Below are 15,012 nucleotides of genomic sequence, written 5' to 3'. Positions count from 1 at the left end.
TCAAGATTAAGGTTCAGCAGGGTTTAGTTTCTGGTGAGAGCTCTCTTCCTGGCCTGCAGACAGCCCTCTTCTCACTGGGTGCTCATATGGCCTTTTCCTCAGTGCTCTCTCATGGGTAAAAAGACATTTCTGCTTCTCTTCCTCTTTTTATAAAGCCACACACTTTATCAGATTAGGATCCCATTCATATGACCTCATTCAACTAGATTACTTCCTAAAAGCCCTATCACCAAATATTGGGGGTTAGAGTTTTAACATAGAAATTTGGGGATGGAATGGGGGACACGATTCAGTCCATAGCAAGAAGGCAGTGTAAGAAAACTGAAAACAGACACTTCGACCTCCCTACGAGCAGCTTCTGGAAAGGTCTACCAGGAAAGAAAAGCACATATCAGATGAGGGACAGAGCCCATACTCAACTGCCACTGAGTCAGTCTGCATTCCCCAAATTCCACCCTCCACCCCAACACTGCCCTGTTTGCCATCTCTAATAGCCAGCTGTATACACTCTGTGAAGGAGTATCTGCTTTAACTCAATTTTCAAAAGGTACACCATTTATACCTCTGAGGCTCAATTTTCTTCCCTCTAAGCAGCAGCCCCCAATCTTTTTTGGCACCAGGGACTGGTTTCATGGAAGACAATTTTTCTTCCATGGACCAGGAGAGGGATGTGATGGTTTCAGGGTGATTCAAGTGTATTACATTTATTATGCGGTTTATTTATATTATTATTACATCAGCTCCACCTCAGACCATCAGGCATTAGATCCCACAGGTTGGGGACCCCTGCTCTAAGGAGAAGAAATTGGATAAATTTGGTACCACTTATCAGCATGATAACAAAAATTAATATTGATTAGGTATCACAAGTGCAGAGACATGAAATGCTTGCAAAATGATAATCATAATTGCATTTGGACTAAGCACATTCTAATACATTACTTCATTGGATCAAAGTAAGTCAGGAGTTGTTATTTCTATTTGACAGATGAGGAAACAAATACAAATGAGCTATGACAGTGCCAAGATCGCAAACCAAGTTACTGTTGAAATCAATACTGTAGGCTAAAAGAATGTAAGCAGTCATTGATAAATTAACAGGGTCACACTAGCCCCCTAGGCACGAGAAGTGCTGTTATATAGACAATACCACACAATTTAGCACTCAATTTCTTTCCTACTGTTTCATATTTCACTTATCTGGTCTTGAATTATCAATTTCACAAAATCAGAGACCTAGGTTTGTATATTATTGAGTTGCCTGTAAGGCTTTGCCTAGGACTAGGCCAAGAGGGTGAACTCACTGAAAATACTCAAATGTTGGTATAGCTCTTTACAGTTTGCCAAGGGCTCTTGTATAGATTATTTTATTTCATCTTTATGACAACTACCGGAGTATCATTTTAGGAAAGGTCACATTGTCTTTTCATTCTCATGATGCTTATTTTAATGCTTTTGTTTTGGGAAATATTCACTGAGAACTTATCATTATTTTATCGTGAATAACTAACACTAATTGAATACCTACTGTGTAACAGGCATTGAACCAGGCACTGAGCCTAAAATGCTGAGAATATAAAAAGTAAATCGTGTGTGTCCCCACCCTGAAGCAGTCTTGTGAATAAATAAATGATGACGTTTATAACAATGTAGAGATAATCTCAGGTGAAAAGCAAATGGTCTCAGCCATACATATACATGTATCCATTCTCCCCCAAAGCAGCTTATCTCATTGTTTTCCAGATAGTTGTGATAGAGAGCTCTTCTTCACCTTGTATATTCTTTGCCTCCATTCCTTGCTCTTAGACGTAATCCTGGGGCTATATAATATAAAATTTCTTTTCACTTGACATCCCTTCAAATATTTGAAGGCAACTGTTATCATCAGTCACCCTCTCCTAAGCTTCCCTGTCTCTGGCTCTGTCTACCTTGGCTCCCCCAGAGCTGGGGCCACAATTTACCCTGAAGGACTCAGCCCTTCCCTCGTGTCCAGAGCAAGGGAGGCTTGAGGTCAGAAGCACTCAGGTGGCCAGCCTGAGCCTCCTCCACTCCAAATTCCAATGCTTGAGGCTCTGCATTAGGGCACGCTCCTTGTTTTGTTAGTTTCTGAACCCCAGCCTCTTTCCCACCTGTACCCTTGTTTGTAAAGCAAGAGATGAACCTGCAACTCCAGCATGTTAATTAGAGGAGAGGAGGAACTAAGGAGGAGAGGAAAGGTTGCAGATAAAATAGGGGATTTCATGGGTGAAACAATGTGCTCAAGGAGATAAGGGCGAAGTCCAGAACAAAGGTGGAGATGACGTGTGCATGTGTGCTCAGTTGTGTCCGACTCTTTGCAAACCCATGGACTGTAGCCCTCCAGGCTCCTCTGTCCATGGGATTCTCCAGGCAAGAATACTGGAGTGAGTTGCCATTTCCTTCTCCAGGGGATCTTCCTGACCCAGGGATCGAACCCAGGTCTCCTGCGTTGCCAGGTAGATTCTTTACCACTAGCTCCATCTGGGAAGTCCAAGGAGATGATGGGGTAGGTCTTAATCTGGAAGAAGGATGCCCTATCTTCAAAGACTTAAGGAAACTTGTGAGTTGAACGGAGCTCTTGGTAAACTTGCTGTTGGAGAGGGCTGAAAGTTGAAATTGCTCCTGAGGCTGATTTTGAGCTGGTTGATGCCAACATGAGGGCTTCCCAGGTGCCTCAATGGTAAAAAATCATCTGCAATGAAGGAGATGTGGGTTCCACCCCTAGGTCAAAAAGATCCCCTGGAGAAGGAAATGGCAACCCACTCTAGAATACTTGCTGGGACAATCTCATGGACAGGGTAGCCTGGTGGGCTACAGTCCATGAAGTCTCAAAGAGTCAGACACAACTTAGCGACTACACACGCACGCACACACACAGCTCCAACATGACGATATTCCTTGTTAAAGCTGAAGTGCTTTTTGAGTGAGAAAGGGTAGTGCTCTACCTATTGTTATATATTTTCTTCCAGTTTTGCTAAGATATAATTGACATACAGCACTTTGGAGAAGGCAATGGCACCCCACTCCAGTACTCTTGCCTGGAAAATCCCACGGATGAAGGAGTCTGGTGGGCTGCACTCCATGCGGTCGCTAAAAGTCAGACATGACTGAGCAATGTCACTTTCACTTTTCACTTTCATGCACTGGAGAAGGAAACAGCAACCCACTCCAGTGTTCTTGCCTGGAGAATCCCAGGGATGGGGAGCCTGGTGGGCTGCCATCTATGGGGTCACACAGAGTCAGACACAACTGAAGCGACTCAGCAGCAACTGTGTAAGTTTAAGATGTACACCATGATGATTTGACTTATACACATCATGAAATGATTACTACAATAGGTTTAGTGAACATCCATTGTTTCATATAGATACAACATTATGTTTATCATGTTGCAGGGCACATCCCTATACCTATTGCTATGTATTTTTAATAATACCCTTGGGTTCCCAGTAGAAAACTCAGATTTCACACTGAAGTAGGAGTTAAGGCTGTGAGGGAGGGAGGCAGTTAATTGTAGGCTGTGGGAGAAGAGAGCCATGGGCGGAATACTTCCTGAGGAGGTGAATAGGAAACTGGCTGAGGGCAAAAACAGAAGTTCTCAGCTGGAATTTGAGCCTCTAGGTGTATAGTGGCATCAATTTTCTTATCTTTCTTCAGTAGTCACAACAGCTCAGATACAGGAATGGAAAATGCAGCTGTTTTCATTCATTTATCAAAAAAAAAACATTCAGTAAGTACCTACTTTATGTCAGGTACTATTCTAGGCTCTGAGGATATAATAATGAACAAAAATAGGATCACTTATAGTATCAATATGGCTGTATATGTCAGCATTTTCCCTTTTACTTGCTAGACATTATGCAAGAACAATGAGGAGAATGGAAAAATGCCCTCCATACTCCACTTATCTACTAAGATAGATATAATCTCCAGATTCCAAATTGCAACAGCTAAAAGTATTTGAGATAGGGGCCGAATGGAAAGACGGCATGGCAAATGAAGAAGCATTGAGAGTGTAGAAAGAACACGTAGATCTTAGGAAGCTTAAGAAAAAATATACTTCCTGAAGTTGACTGGAACATTCTGAAGTATGAAAGCTAATTCCATGGTTTACAGCAACAGACCCAAGAACTAGGATGAGTAGAGCAGGGGCAGATACCCACGTAGACTAGGTTTGATTCAGAGAAGCCAACAAAATGGGACCAGACAAAGAACCTCACAGAGGAGCTATATTTGCTGTAAGACAGTGGTCCCCAAACTTTTTAGCACCAGGGACCAGTTTCCTGGAAGACAATTTCCACAGACCAGGGAGGGGGCGGGGAGGGATTGTTTCAGGATGATTCAAGTGCATTACATTTGTTGTGTACTTTATTTCTATTATTATTATACTGCGATATATAATAAAATAATTATACAACTCACCATAATACAGTCCCTGTGGTGCTAGTGGTAAAGAACCTGCCTGCCAATGCAGGAAATGTGAGAGATTTGGATTCCATCTCTGGGTTGGGAAGATCCCCTAGAGGAGGGCATGGCAACCCACTCCACAGTATTTCTTGCCTGGATACTCCCATGAACAGAGGAGCTTGGCGAGCTATGGCCCATGGGGTCACAAAGAGTCTGACATAACTTAGTGACGGAACACGCACACACACGCATGAGAGGAACCTGGTGGGATACTGTCCATGGGGTCACAAAGAGTTGGACATGACTAAAACAACTTGGTACCATAATGCAGAATCTGTGGGAGCCCTGAGCTTGTTTCCTACAAGACAGTCCCATCTAGGGATGACAGAGAGCAATGGGGAGTGGCTGTAAACACAGATGAAGCTTTGCTCACTTGCCCACTGTTCACCTCTTGCTGTGTAGCCTAGTTCCTAACAGGTCATGGATCAGTACCAGTCCATGGCCAGGAACCTGCGGTAAGATACCCATCTGTTTACCTGCAAGGGATAGAGCTCTGGGAGAGTGAAATGTGGAGGGCTACCCTGGCCCATTTTCCAACACTGCAATCTCCTGCAAATAACTGAGACTGAATAACCCAAATCATTCAAGGATGGCTAATAAAAAAGGAACTGACACAGTATTGATAAAAGTATACTATCTTTTAAAAGGTGGAAATGTGCGACAGAGACAAAATGCCATAGTTTTACCACTTAGTAGATGAAAATTTGTGCCCCAAATTCTTCCAACTACTTAAAAAATAATGAGGTAACCAACTCTCTGAATGAAGAATACAAAACAGAGATGAACAAATTCCAGGAGAGATAGTGATATAACAAGAAAGTGAAACTAGCGGAACTCAGGAGAAGTGATCAGATTATGGATATATTTTGAAGATGGAACTGATGGGATTCACTGATGGGTTAGATGGGGAATATCAATTGCATGAGCCCATTCCAATGACCTCAGAGAGTTTCTGGTAATGGCTTCATATGGTAGTGTGTTTCTATATTTGCAGGAGACAAATAGGAAACAAATATATAATAGGAGAGCTTATCCTATTAGTTAACATTGGTTAAAGACTGCTATGATCATTAACTTTATGTGCCAACTTGGCTAATGCGGCCAGTTGTTTGTTCAAACACCAACCTAGAATTTGCTGTGAAGATATTTTTAGATGTGATTAACATTGAAATAAGTAGACTTTGTTTCAAACAGATTACCCTTCATAATATGGGTAGTTCTTATCAATCAGTTGAAGGCCTTAAGAGCAAAGACTGAGGTTTCACAGAATAAAAGCAGTTCTGTCTGAATATTTCAAAATCGATAACTTCTCAGTATCTATCTTTCTCTCTGTGTCTCCTTCCCTCCCTCTCCTCCCTCTCTCATATTTTGCTTTTCTGGAGAAACCAAACTAGTATAACTGCTGGCTTGATTACACTCTCATTTCCCTCCCTTACACTTTCTCTCATGTTTGAGATCCAGCAAAGGGAAGTTCGGTGGCAGATATACTTAGTTTGTGTTCAGTGACATATTTATGTGGTTTGCAGTCAGTCCTGTGTACAGATAAATCATTGCTAAACCACTGTGGTAAAGGAATGGCTTCCAGAAATACCTCCACTATTCATTCTGCTGAGCTATCCAGCGTGGTAATACAAAGGGGCAAAGCCACAGGTCTTATCACTGTATGAAAGTGTCTTATGATACTTGGCACTGAAAGTGTGTGAGTACTGAAGTAAGGTTTGCATGTATGGATTCACAAGCTAACCTGAGGAAATTTTCTTCAGTCCCCTACTGTACAAAATAGTAAGCAGGGCATTCAGTTCTCACTCATGCCTGAGAACAGAGGAAGTTTTGTTCTGTTAAAAATGTACTCAGTAATACAGTGTATACAAGTATGCACACTACTTTTATTTATTCTGTGATGGGATTTGCATAAAATCCAATTATCAGAATTCTTATGTGTATAGCACACAAACCTGAATCAGTTCTACAAGCATCAGTTCTGCTTCAAGTGTGTGAAGCTGTGTGCTGTAGCATTCCAACTATCAATCATAATGATACATATTGATCAACCATGCTAGTGGAAAGAGTTAATTATCTTCCTATTTTCTAGATAAGGAATGTTATTACAAAACCACTGTCATATGAAGAAACCAACAAAAATATGAAGCCAAGAGTGTAGGGAAAAAATATCATAGACGTGTCAGACGGTTAATTCATAAAAATAATATACTGTCTTGTTTTTCTTTTCTATTGTTCTGTATATTGTATTTGTCAGCTTGTAAAATTTAGTTGTGATTTCTCATTCTAAATAAGTATATTAATATCTGCTGGTACATTTATAATTTTAAAAATTCTTTATCATAAAGAGGGCCTTTCTCTTTCTGACTTACTTCACTCTGTATAATAGGCTCACTCACCTCATTAGAACTGACTCAAATGAACTCCCTTTTATAGCTGAGTAACGTTCCAGGAAAGTTATGACCAATCTAGATAGTATATTCAAAAGCAGAGACATTATTTTGCCAACAAAGGTCTGTCTAGTCAAGGCTACAGTTTTTCCAGTAGTCATGTATGGATGTGAGAGTTGGACTGTGAAGAAAGCTGAGAGCCAAAGAATTGATGCTTTTGAACTGTAATGTTGGAGAAGACTCCTGAGAGTCCCTTGGACTGCAAGGAGATCCAACCAGTCCATTCTAAAGGAGATCAGCCCTGGGATTTCTTTGGAAGGAATGATGCTAAAGCTGAAGCTCCAGTACTTTGGCCACCTCATGGGAAGAGTCGACTCATTGGAAAAGACTCTGATGCTGGGAGGGATTGGGGGCAGGAGAAGAAGGGGATGACAGAGGATGAGATGGCTGGATGGCATCACTGACTCGATGGACATAAGTTTGAGTGAAGTCCGGGAGATGGTGATGGACAGGGAGGCCTGGCGTGCTGCGATTCATGGGGTCGCAGAGAGTCAGACACGACTGAGCGACTGAACTGAACTGAACTGAACGTTCCATTGTGCATATGTAGCACAACTTCCTTATCCATTTATCTGCCAATGAAGAATAGCATTGAAACATATACATTACCATATATAAAACTCGCCAGTGCAAGTTTGATGTATGATGCAGGCATGCAGCCAAAGCCAGTGCTCTGTGACAACCTGCAGGGATGGAGTGGGGACAGAGGTGGGAGGGGGGTTCAGGATCGAGGGGACACATGTATGTCTATGGCCAATTCATATTGATGTATGGCAAAAACTATCACAATATTGTAATTATCCACCAATAAAAAAAAAAAAACATAAAGAGGGCCTTCCAAATTGTCTTAAGTTTCAAAATGCACATGATGTGGATTTGCCTCTGGGTGTGAAAGAAAAGAGTTCTAAAAGATACATTCTTTTTTGAAAATTTAAACTTTTTATATATATTATTTATTTATTGACTGTGCTGCCCATGGACTTTCTCTAGTTGTGGTGTGGGGGGTTCTTATTGCAAAGGCTTCTCTTATTGCAGAGCACAGGCTCTAGAGTGCACAGGGCTCAGTTGTGGCACACAGGCAGAGTTTCTCTGCAGCATGTGGAATCTTCCCTGACTGGGGATTGAACCCATGTTTCCTGTATTGGCAGGCAGACTCTCAACCACTGGACCACCAGGGAAGTTCTAAAAGATACATTACTTTTTTTTTTTTTTTTTTAGCTTTGGTTGTTGGGAAGAATACATATGTTACATATTTGTCACACAGCTAGTTTTTAACTCCAAGCCCTGGTGGCTTAGGGGTAAAGAACCTGCCTGCCAGGCAGGAGACACAAGTTTTATCCCTGGGTCAGGAAGATCCCCTGGAGAAGGAAATGGCAACACACTCCAATATTCTTGTCTGGAGAATCCCATAGACAGAGGAGCCTAGAGGTCTACAGTTCATGTGGTCACAAAGAGTCAGATACAACTTAGCAACTAAACAACAACAAGTTACAAGAAACTTATCTCTCTTTCCTCTTTTCCTAGCTCTAGTTTGTCCCATGGGTGTATCATGGTGGCTTAGCTAATACCACCCTTCTCTTGGCCGTCTTCTGCAACATGATATGTGCCTTGATTACTTCCTCTTTTACTCTCCCTTGTTTGTGCAACTTAGCCCCACAACTGGATAAATGCAAATTACCTAGATGCATAGCTTGAAAGTAATGTAAACAATCCTACCTTCCCTCTGTTTTGATCTCAGGTTTATCTAGGAAATTTATTTTTATGGATATGTCTTCTTTGGAAAATAATATGTGTAGTAAGAGAATGAAGTAGGTATAGGCAAAATGAGAGAATAAAATGTCAAGTGTAGGCAGAATGAGGGGGGATTATTGAAGTTTGATGAATAGATTCTTAGGCCTGTAGTATATTTTCAATATATTTGGAATTTAAAATCTTTTATCTATGCCACATAGCCAATTTTGGATCCATGTGAAAGAATTTACGACCTGGAAGGTAGTATTTAGTCTCATGGAATCAAGGGATAGAAGAATTAAAAGGGACATCAGAGATCAAAATTCAGTGATTTCATAGTATAGAAGTCATTGAGGCTAAAAGAGCTGACCGAGATCATAAATATGGTGGTGGTGGCCTCAAGGACCATAAACCGTGTAAACCAATAACAAAAGTAACCAATGTGTCTCATTTGATCAGAGCAATGACTCCAACCACTTGAGAGTTTTATCTGGGGAGAATGGGCAGCTATTTCACCATAGGTGCTAAACGTGAATGGAGAAAGTAAAATGCCTTTAAAAAGAACAAAAATAATGCTATTATCAGCAACATGGATGGACCTAGAGATTGCCATGCTGAGTGAAGTGAGTCAGAGAAGGAGAAAAATCGTATGACATCCCTTACATGCACAAAATAAGAAATGATACAAATTAACTTACAAAACAGAAACAGACTCACAGACTTAGAGAAAGAACTTATGGTTGTCGGGGGGAAGGATGAGGGGAAGGAATATTTAGGGAGTTTGGGATGGACTTGTACACTCTGCTATATTTAAAATGGATAACCAACAAGGACCTACTGTATAGCACATGGAACTCTGCTCAATGTTATGTGGCTGCTTGGACAGGAGGGGAGTTTGAGAGAGAATGGATACATGTATATGTATGGCTGAGTCCCTTTGCTGTGCACCTGAAAATATCACAACATTGTGAATTGGCTATACCCCAATACAAAATAAAAAGTTTAAGAAAAGAAAATGACCGCCTACTGAAGTAGGGGTGTGTGTGATAGCTCATGTTCAAATTGGACTTATTTAACTATGTGCAGTTGAGTCTATTATGTAGCAGAGGAACTGAAGAGGGGAAGGGAAGTAAGATAAATGCCAGGAAATCCTCAGCCAATGTTTCTCAAAGTATGTAGTCTCAGAACGAACTACATCAAAGTCTCCTGGGAAGCTTGTTAAATTGCAAATTCCTGGGTCTTATCCTAAAACTACAAGAGAAGTTCTCTGGGGCAAAGCCAGGGAGAGTGCATTGAATAAACGCCTGCCTGAGCTGATTCTGATACAGATGGTTTGGATAGGACTTCAAGAAGTACTCTTCTAGATTAATAGATTAATATCAAAGTAAATAATGATGTGATAGCAGTAGTGTCCTATAAGAAAAAGAAAACACTCAGAATAAGGCATGATAATGATTCTACTGAAATAAATGTCCAAGATATCTGAGTTTTAGTTTCACATCCATCAACAATAAAATTTGGGGTTAGTTGTTTAATTCTCACCATCTCATTTTATTCACTTTGCAAAGGGAAGTTTTTGAAAGATTTTTAGCAGGGAAATGACATGATATAAGTTATATTTGTTGCTGAATAAATATAAATATTCATGCTAAATAGATATAATAAAGGGGTAAAACAAGAATGAGCATGACAGATCAGTTAACATTATAAAGCAAGTATACTCCAACAAAAATTAATAAATAAAATGAAGTATATACTTTAAGGAGATATTTGCACTCTATAAAAATAACAACAGATCGTATTAAGAAATTTAAATAATTCCCTAAAATAAGCATGAAAACTAAACTTTTTAAAAACACACACAAAAATTATGCTATTAAACCTTTAGACCATGACATTTTTTGTACCTTGTTTTATGTTCTTTGATATATTCCAGTGTCTCCTTGTTTATAGTCTATGGAAACTTTAGTAGAATTTGTATCCTGATGTTGTGTTAAAATTGTATGAATCTTAATTATGTTGAATTGATTGATAGTGCTTTTTGGGTTTACTATATCCTACTTTTCTGTCCATTCATTCTATCAATTTTTGAGAGTTTGATATTGAAACCCTAACTAAAAATCTTACTTTACTTTAAAAAATTAATCGTAATATATAGAGGAACTATATGTAACTTTGTTCTGTATTTTCCAAGTCTCCTGTAAATGTGTTATCATACTTTCATAATTTATAAAATAAATATATAAATTATGCTATTGAAATAGCATGATAATGAAGGACTATGATAGCTTGAAATAGGTTGCTGACAATAGAGCTGGAGCATAGTGAATGAGTTTTGTTATTTGTAAGGATCAGTGATGAACTAGCTATCAGCTCTGAGGGAGAGGGGCTTCCCATGTGGCACTAGTGGTAAAGAACCCACCGCCAGTGTAGGATACTTAAAAGAAGTGGGTTCAGTCCCTGGGTCAGGAAGATCCCTTGAAGGAGGGCATGGCAACCCACTCCAGTATTCTTGCCTGGAGAATCCCATGTACAGAGGAGCCTGGAGGGCTATGGTCCACGGGGTCACAGAGTCTGACACGACTGAAGTGACTTAGCACTATGAAGGAGAGATAGGCTCATGGAGGACTTGTGAGTTCCAGGCTTGTGATGAATGATCAATATTTTAAGGGGATATGAATGATTTGAGGGTTCAGGTGATTGAGCATGAGGTTCAGATTGGTCAAAGTAGGTCAAGGCTAAAAGCCTAGGAGGAAATAGGGACATCAAAAGACTTTATGGTCTCTTGGAAGTCAAAGGGCAGATAGAGTGGGAGTAGGGGAACTGGGAGGATGGGAGACTGTGGCCAGAGAGCGGGATCCTGGTGTATGTGATTTCCACAGTGGAGGAGTTCGGCAGGATGCCAAGGTCTGGGTTAGCGGCAGGCACAGTGGACACAAGTGGAATGGATGTGGGGATCTGTGGAGCTGGCAAGGACAACTGTGATCCAGGGACCAAAGTCATCATCACACTTAGGATAGTGACCAAATTGGTAGATAAGAGTAAACAAAGACTAGCTGGATGACAAGGGCTTTAAATGAACTGGAGATTTTTATATAAGTGAAGGAGGAATAATAGCTTAGAACCTGCATTGGGAGCCTTTAAAGAAAATATCTTCCCTGTGCACTTGAAACTGTCACAACATTGTTAATCAGCTATACCCCGATACAAAAGTTTAAAAAGTACAAAAAATCCCTCCCCCGTTCGATATGTGAATTGTGGGAGAATGAACCCCTCTACTTTTGAGACTTTTAAGTGTCAGTTTGAAGCAGGAGTTATGGGATCAAACAGACAAGGTTTGTAAAGCAAAGAAGCACAAATGTGGTATCATTCTGTTTGTTTGGTGGGTTATACACTTTGGTTCCAGGAGTAGCACTTTAAATTTTTCATTATTAAAAATTTCATCTTATGCATATGAAAATATTTTGGGATGAAATGCTATGATGTCTGGGATGTGCTTCAAAATAATATAGGGTGGATGGGTGGGAGTTAAAAATTAAACAAGATTTGCCACATGTTGATAATTGCTGAAACCCAGTAATGGTGATGTGGAAGTGCCTTCCACTATTCTGTTTTTGTGTGAGTTTGAATTTCTTTGATAAAAGTTAAATAAGCTGCCTCATCTTTATAGATTCAGCCTATCCTTTTGCCTTACCTTTTCCCTATAGTTTCACTTTGTGAAGCTTTTATCCCCTCTCTATGAGACCCACAGGGACGAGTATTCATCTGCATTTTACTGATAAATTAGTGCATTTAACTTCTCTGATCCTGTTAAGGGATTTATCCAAAGGTAAACATCTGTTTAGCAGCAGATTTAGGACTAGAACTCCATGTTCTTTTGACTTCTGAACTAGTATGTTCTACCACCTAATTAAGTGAGTTTTTAAATTTCCATTAAGAGACTTAAAATTCAGAGGAGTTCTCTAGGGACTTGGATCTTGGAAACATAGTCTTCACTTGGTTGCAAGTCTGACAAAGTGAGCTTGCCTTTGCACATGCTATTTCTTTTGTGCTTAATGTTTGTTCCCACCCTCTAGCTCACCAGGTTAACACCTGCACATCCTTCAAAGCTCAACTTACTTCTTCCCCCACACATATACTTTGTTCCATTCCAACAATCATTCCCTCCTTTGCACCAATTTTGCAGCTTGTTCAGTTTTTGTATTTCATATATCACAATGAATTGTAAATGTATGTGTGTGGCTTTCTCTAATAAACTAGAATCATGCACTGTGTTTTATGAAACTTTGGGGCCTTGTACATAATGGCAACATCTAACTCATCTCACACGCTAGTAAAGTAATGCTCAAAATTCTTCAAGCCAGGCTTTAGGAATACGTGAACCATGAACTTCCAGATCTTCAAATTTTAGGAAAGGTAGAGGAACGAGAGATCAAATTGCCAACATCCGCTGGATCATCGAAAAAGCTAGAGTTCCAGAAAAACATCTACTTTTGCTTTATTGACTATGCCAAAGCCTTTGACTCTGTGGATCACAATAAACTGGAAAATTCTGAAAGAAATAGGAATACCAGACCATCTTACCTGCCTCTTGAGAAATCTGTATGCAGCTCAGGAAGCAACAGTTAGAATGGGACATGGAACAACAGACTGGTTCCAAATAGGAAAAGGAGTATGTCAAGGCTGTATATTGTCACCCTGATTATTTAACTTATATGCAGGGTACATCATGAGAAACGCTGGGCTGGAAGAAGCACAAGCTGGAATCAAGATTGCTGGGAGAAATATCAATAACCTCAGATATGCAGATGATACCACCCTTACGGCAGAAAGTGATGAGGAACTAAAGAGCCTCTTGATGAAAGTGAAAGAGGAGAGTGAAAAAGTTGGCTTAAAGCTCAATATTCAGAAAACTAAGATCATGGCATCTGGTCCCATCACTTCATGGGAAATAGATGGGGAAACAATGGAAACAGTGAGAAACTTTATTTTTGGGGGTTCAAAATCACTGCAGATGGCCATTGCAGCCATGAAGTTAAAAGATGCTTACTTCTTGGAAGGAAAGTTATGATCAAGCTAGATAGCATATTAAAAAGTAGAGATATTACTTTGCCAACAAAGGTCCATCTGGTTAAGGCAATGGTTTTTCCAGTGATCATGTACAGATGTGAGAGTTGGACTCTAGAGAAAGCTGAGCACCAAAGAATTGATGCTTTTGAAGTGTGGTGTTGGAGAAGACTCTCGAGAGTCCCTTGGACTGCAGGGAGATACAACTAGTCCATCCTGAAGGAGATCAGTCCTGGGTGTTCATTGGAAGGACTGATACTGAAGCTGAAACTCCAATACTTTGGCCACCTGATGTGAAGATCTGACTCATTTGAAAAGACCCTGATGCTGGGAAAGACTGAAGGCAGGAGGAGAAGGGGACGACAGAGGATGAGATGGTTGGATGGCATCACCGACTTGATGGACATGGGTTTGGGTGGACTCCGGGAGTTGGTGATGGACAGGGAGGCCTGGTGTGCTGCGGTCCATGGGGTCACAAAGAGTCAGACACGACTAAGTGACTGAACTGAACTGAATATGTAGTTATTCAGCAACTCACACATGCCTAAAACCAATGGTAGAGGCAATAGGCAAATGAACGATACATGGGAGCCAAAACAAATACCCTGGGCTTGGCTAGTTTGTGCATCTGAGGGGTGAGTACTTGGATGTGGTATGAAATGGTGGTGCTGTGGGAAGCATTTTCCCCTTTAGAAACTAAGTCCTGTTATTCAGGGATCTTCATTTAAATACCAGAGTGATTGCCAATCCATGTAGAAACTGTCTCAAGATCCAGTCACTTAACAGTTTTTTTCCTCCAATAAAAGCCAACCTGTAGGATCAGATGGAGGTGGTGAAGGAGAGAAGCAGGAAGTGTTTTCTTCCTGCAGTGTGTAACTCATACAGATAGAGCGGATTGCTTATCATGGTGGAGGAGGCCGACAGGATGGACGGTGCAGTACCACACAGATAAGAGGACTTTATAATACTGGATAATAAAGCTGCTGTATAGCACAGGGAACTCCGCTTGGTGCTCTGTGATGACCTAGATGGGTGGGATGTGAGGGTTAGGAGGGAGGCTCAAGAGGGAGGGGATATATGTATACTTACAGCTGCTTCACATTTTTGTACAGCAGAAACTAACACAACATTGTAAAGCAATTATTCTCCAACTAAAAAAATACTGATATGTATACATACTCCTACAATGTGGTCACTTTTGAAGGAATGCCTGCTTTTTCTGTCCACAAATGACTGCTCATTAAGAACTAGAATTAATATATTTCTGAAAGGAATGCTT

This window comes from Capra hircus (assembly GCF_001704415.2).
Source record: "Capra hircus breed San Clemente chromosome X unlocalized genomic scaffold, ASM170441v1, whole genome shotgun sequence".
Lineage (NCBI taxonomy): Eukaryota > Metazoa > Chordata > Mammalia > Artiodactyla > Bovidae > Capra > Capra hircus.
The sequence above is the reverse complement of the archived record's forward strand: the minus strand, read 5'-3'. Positions refer to the sequence as shown.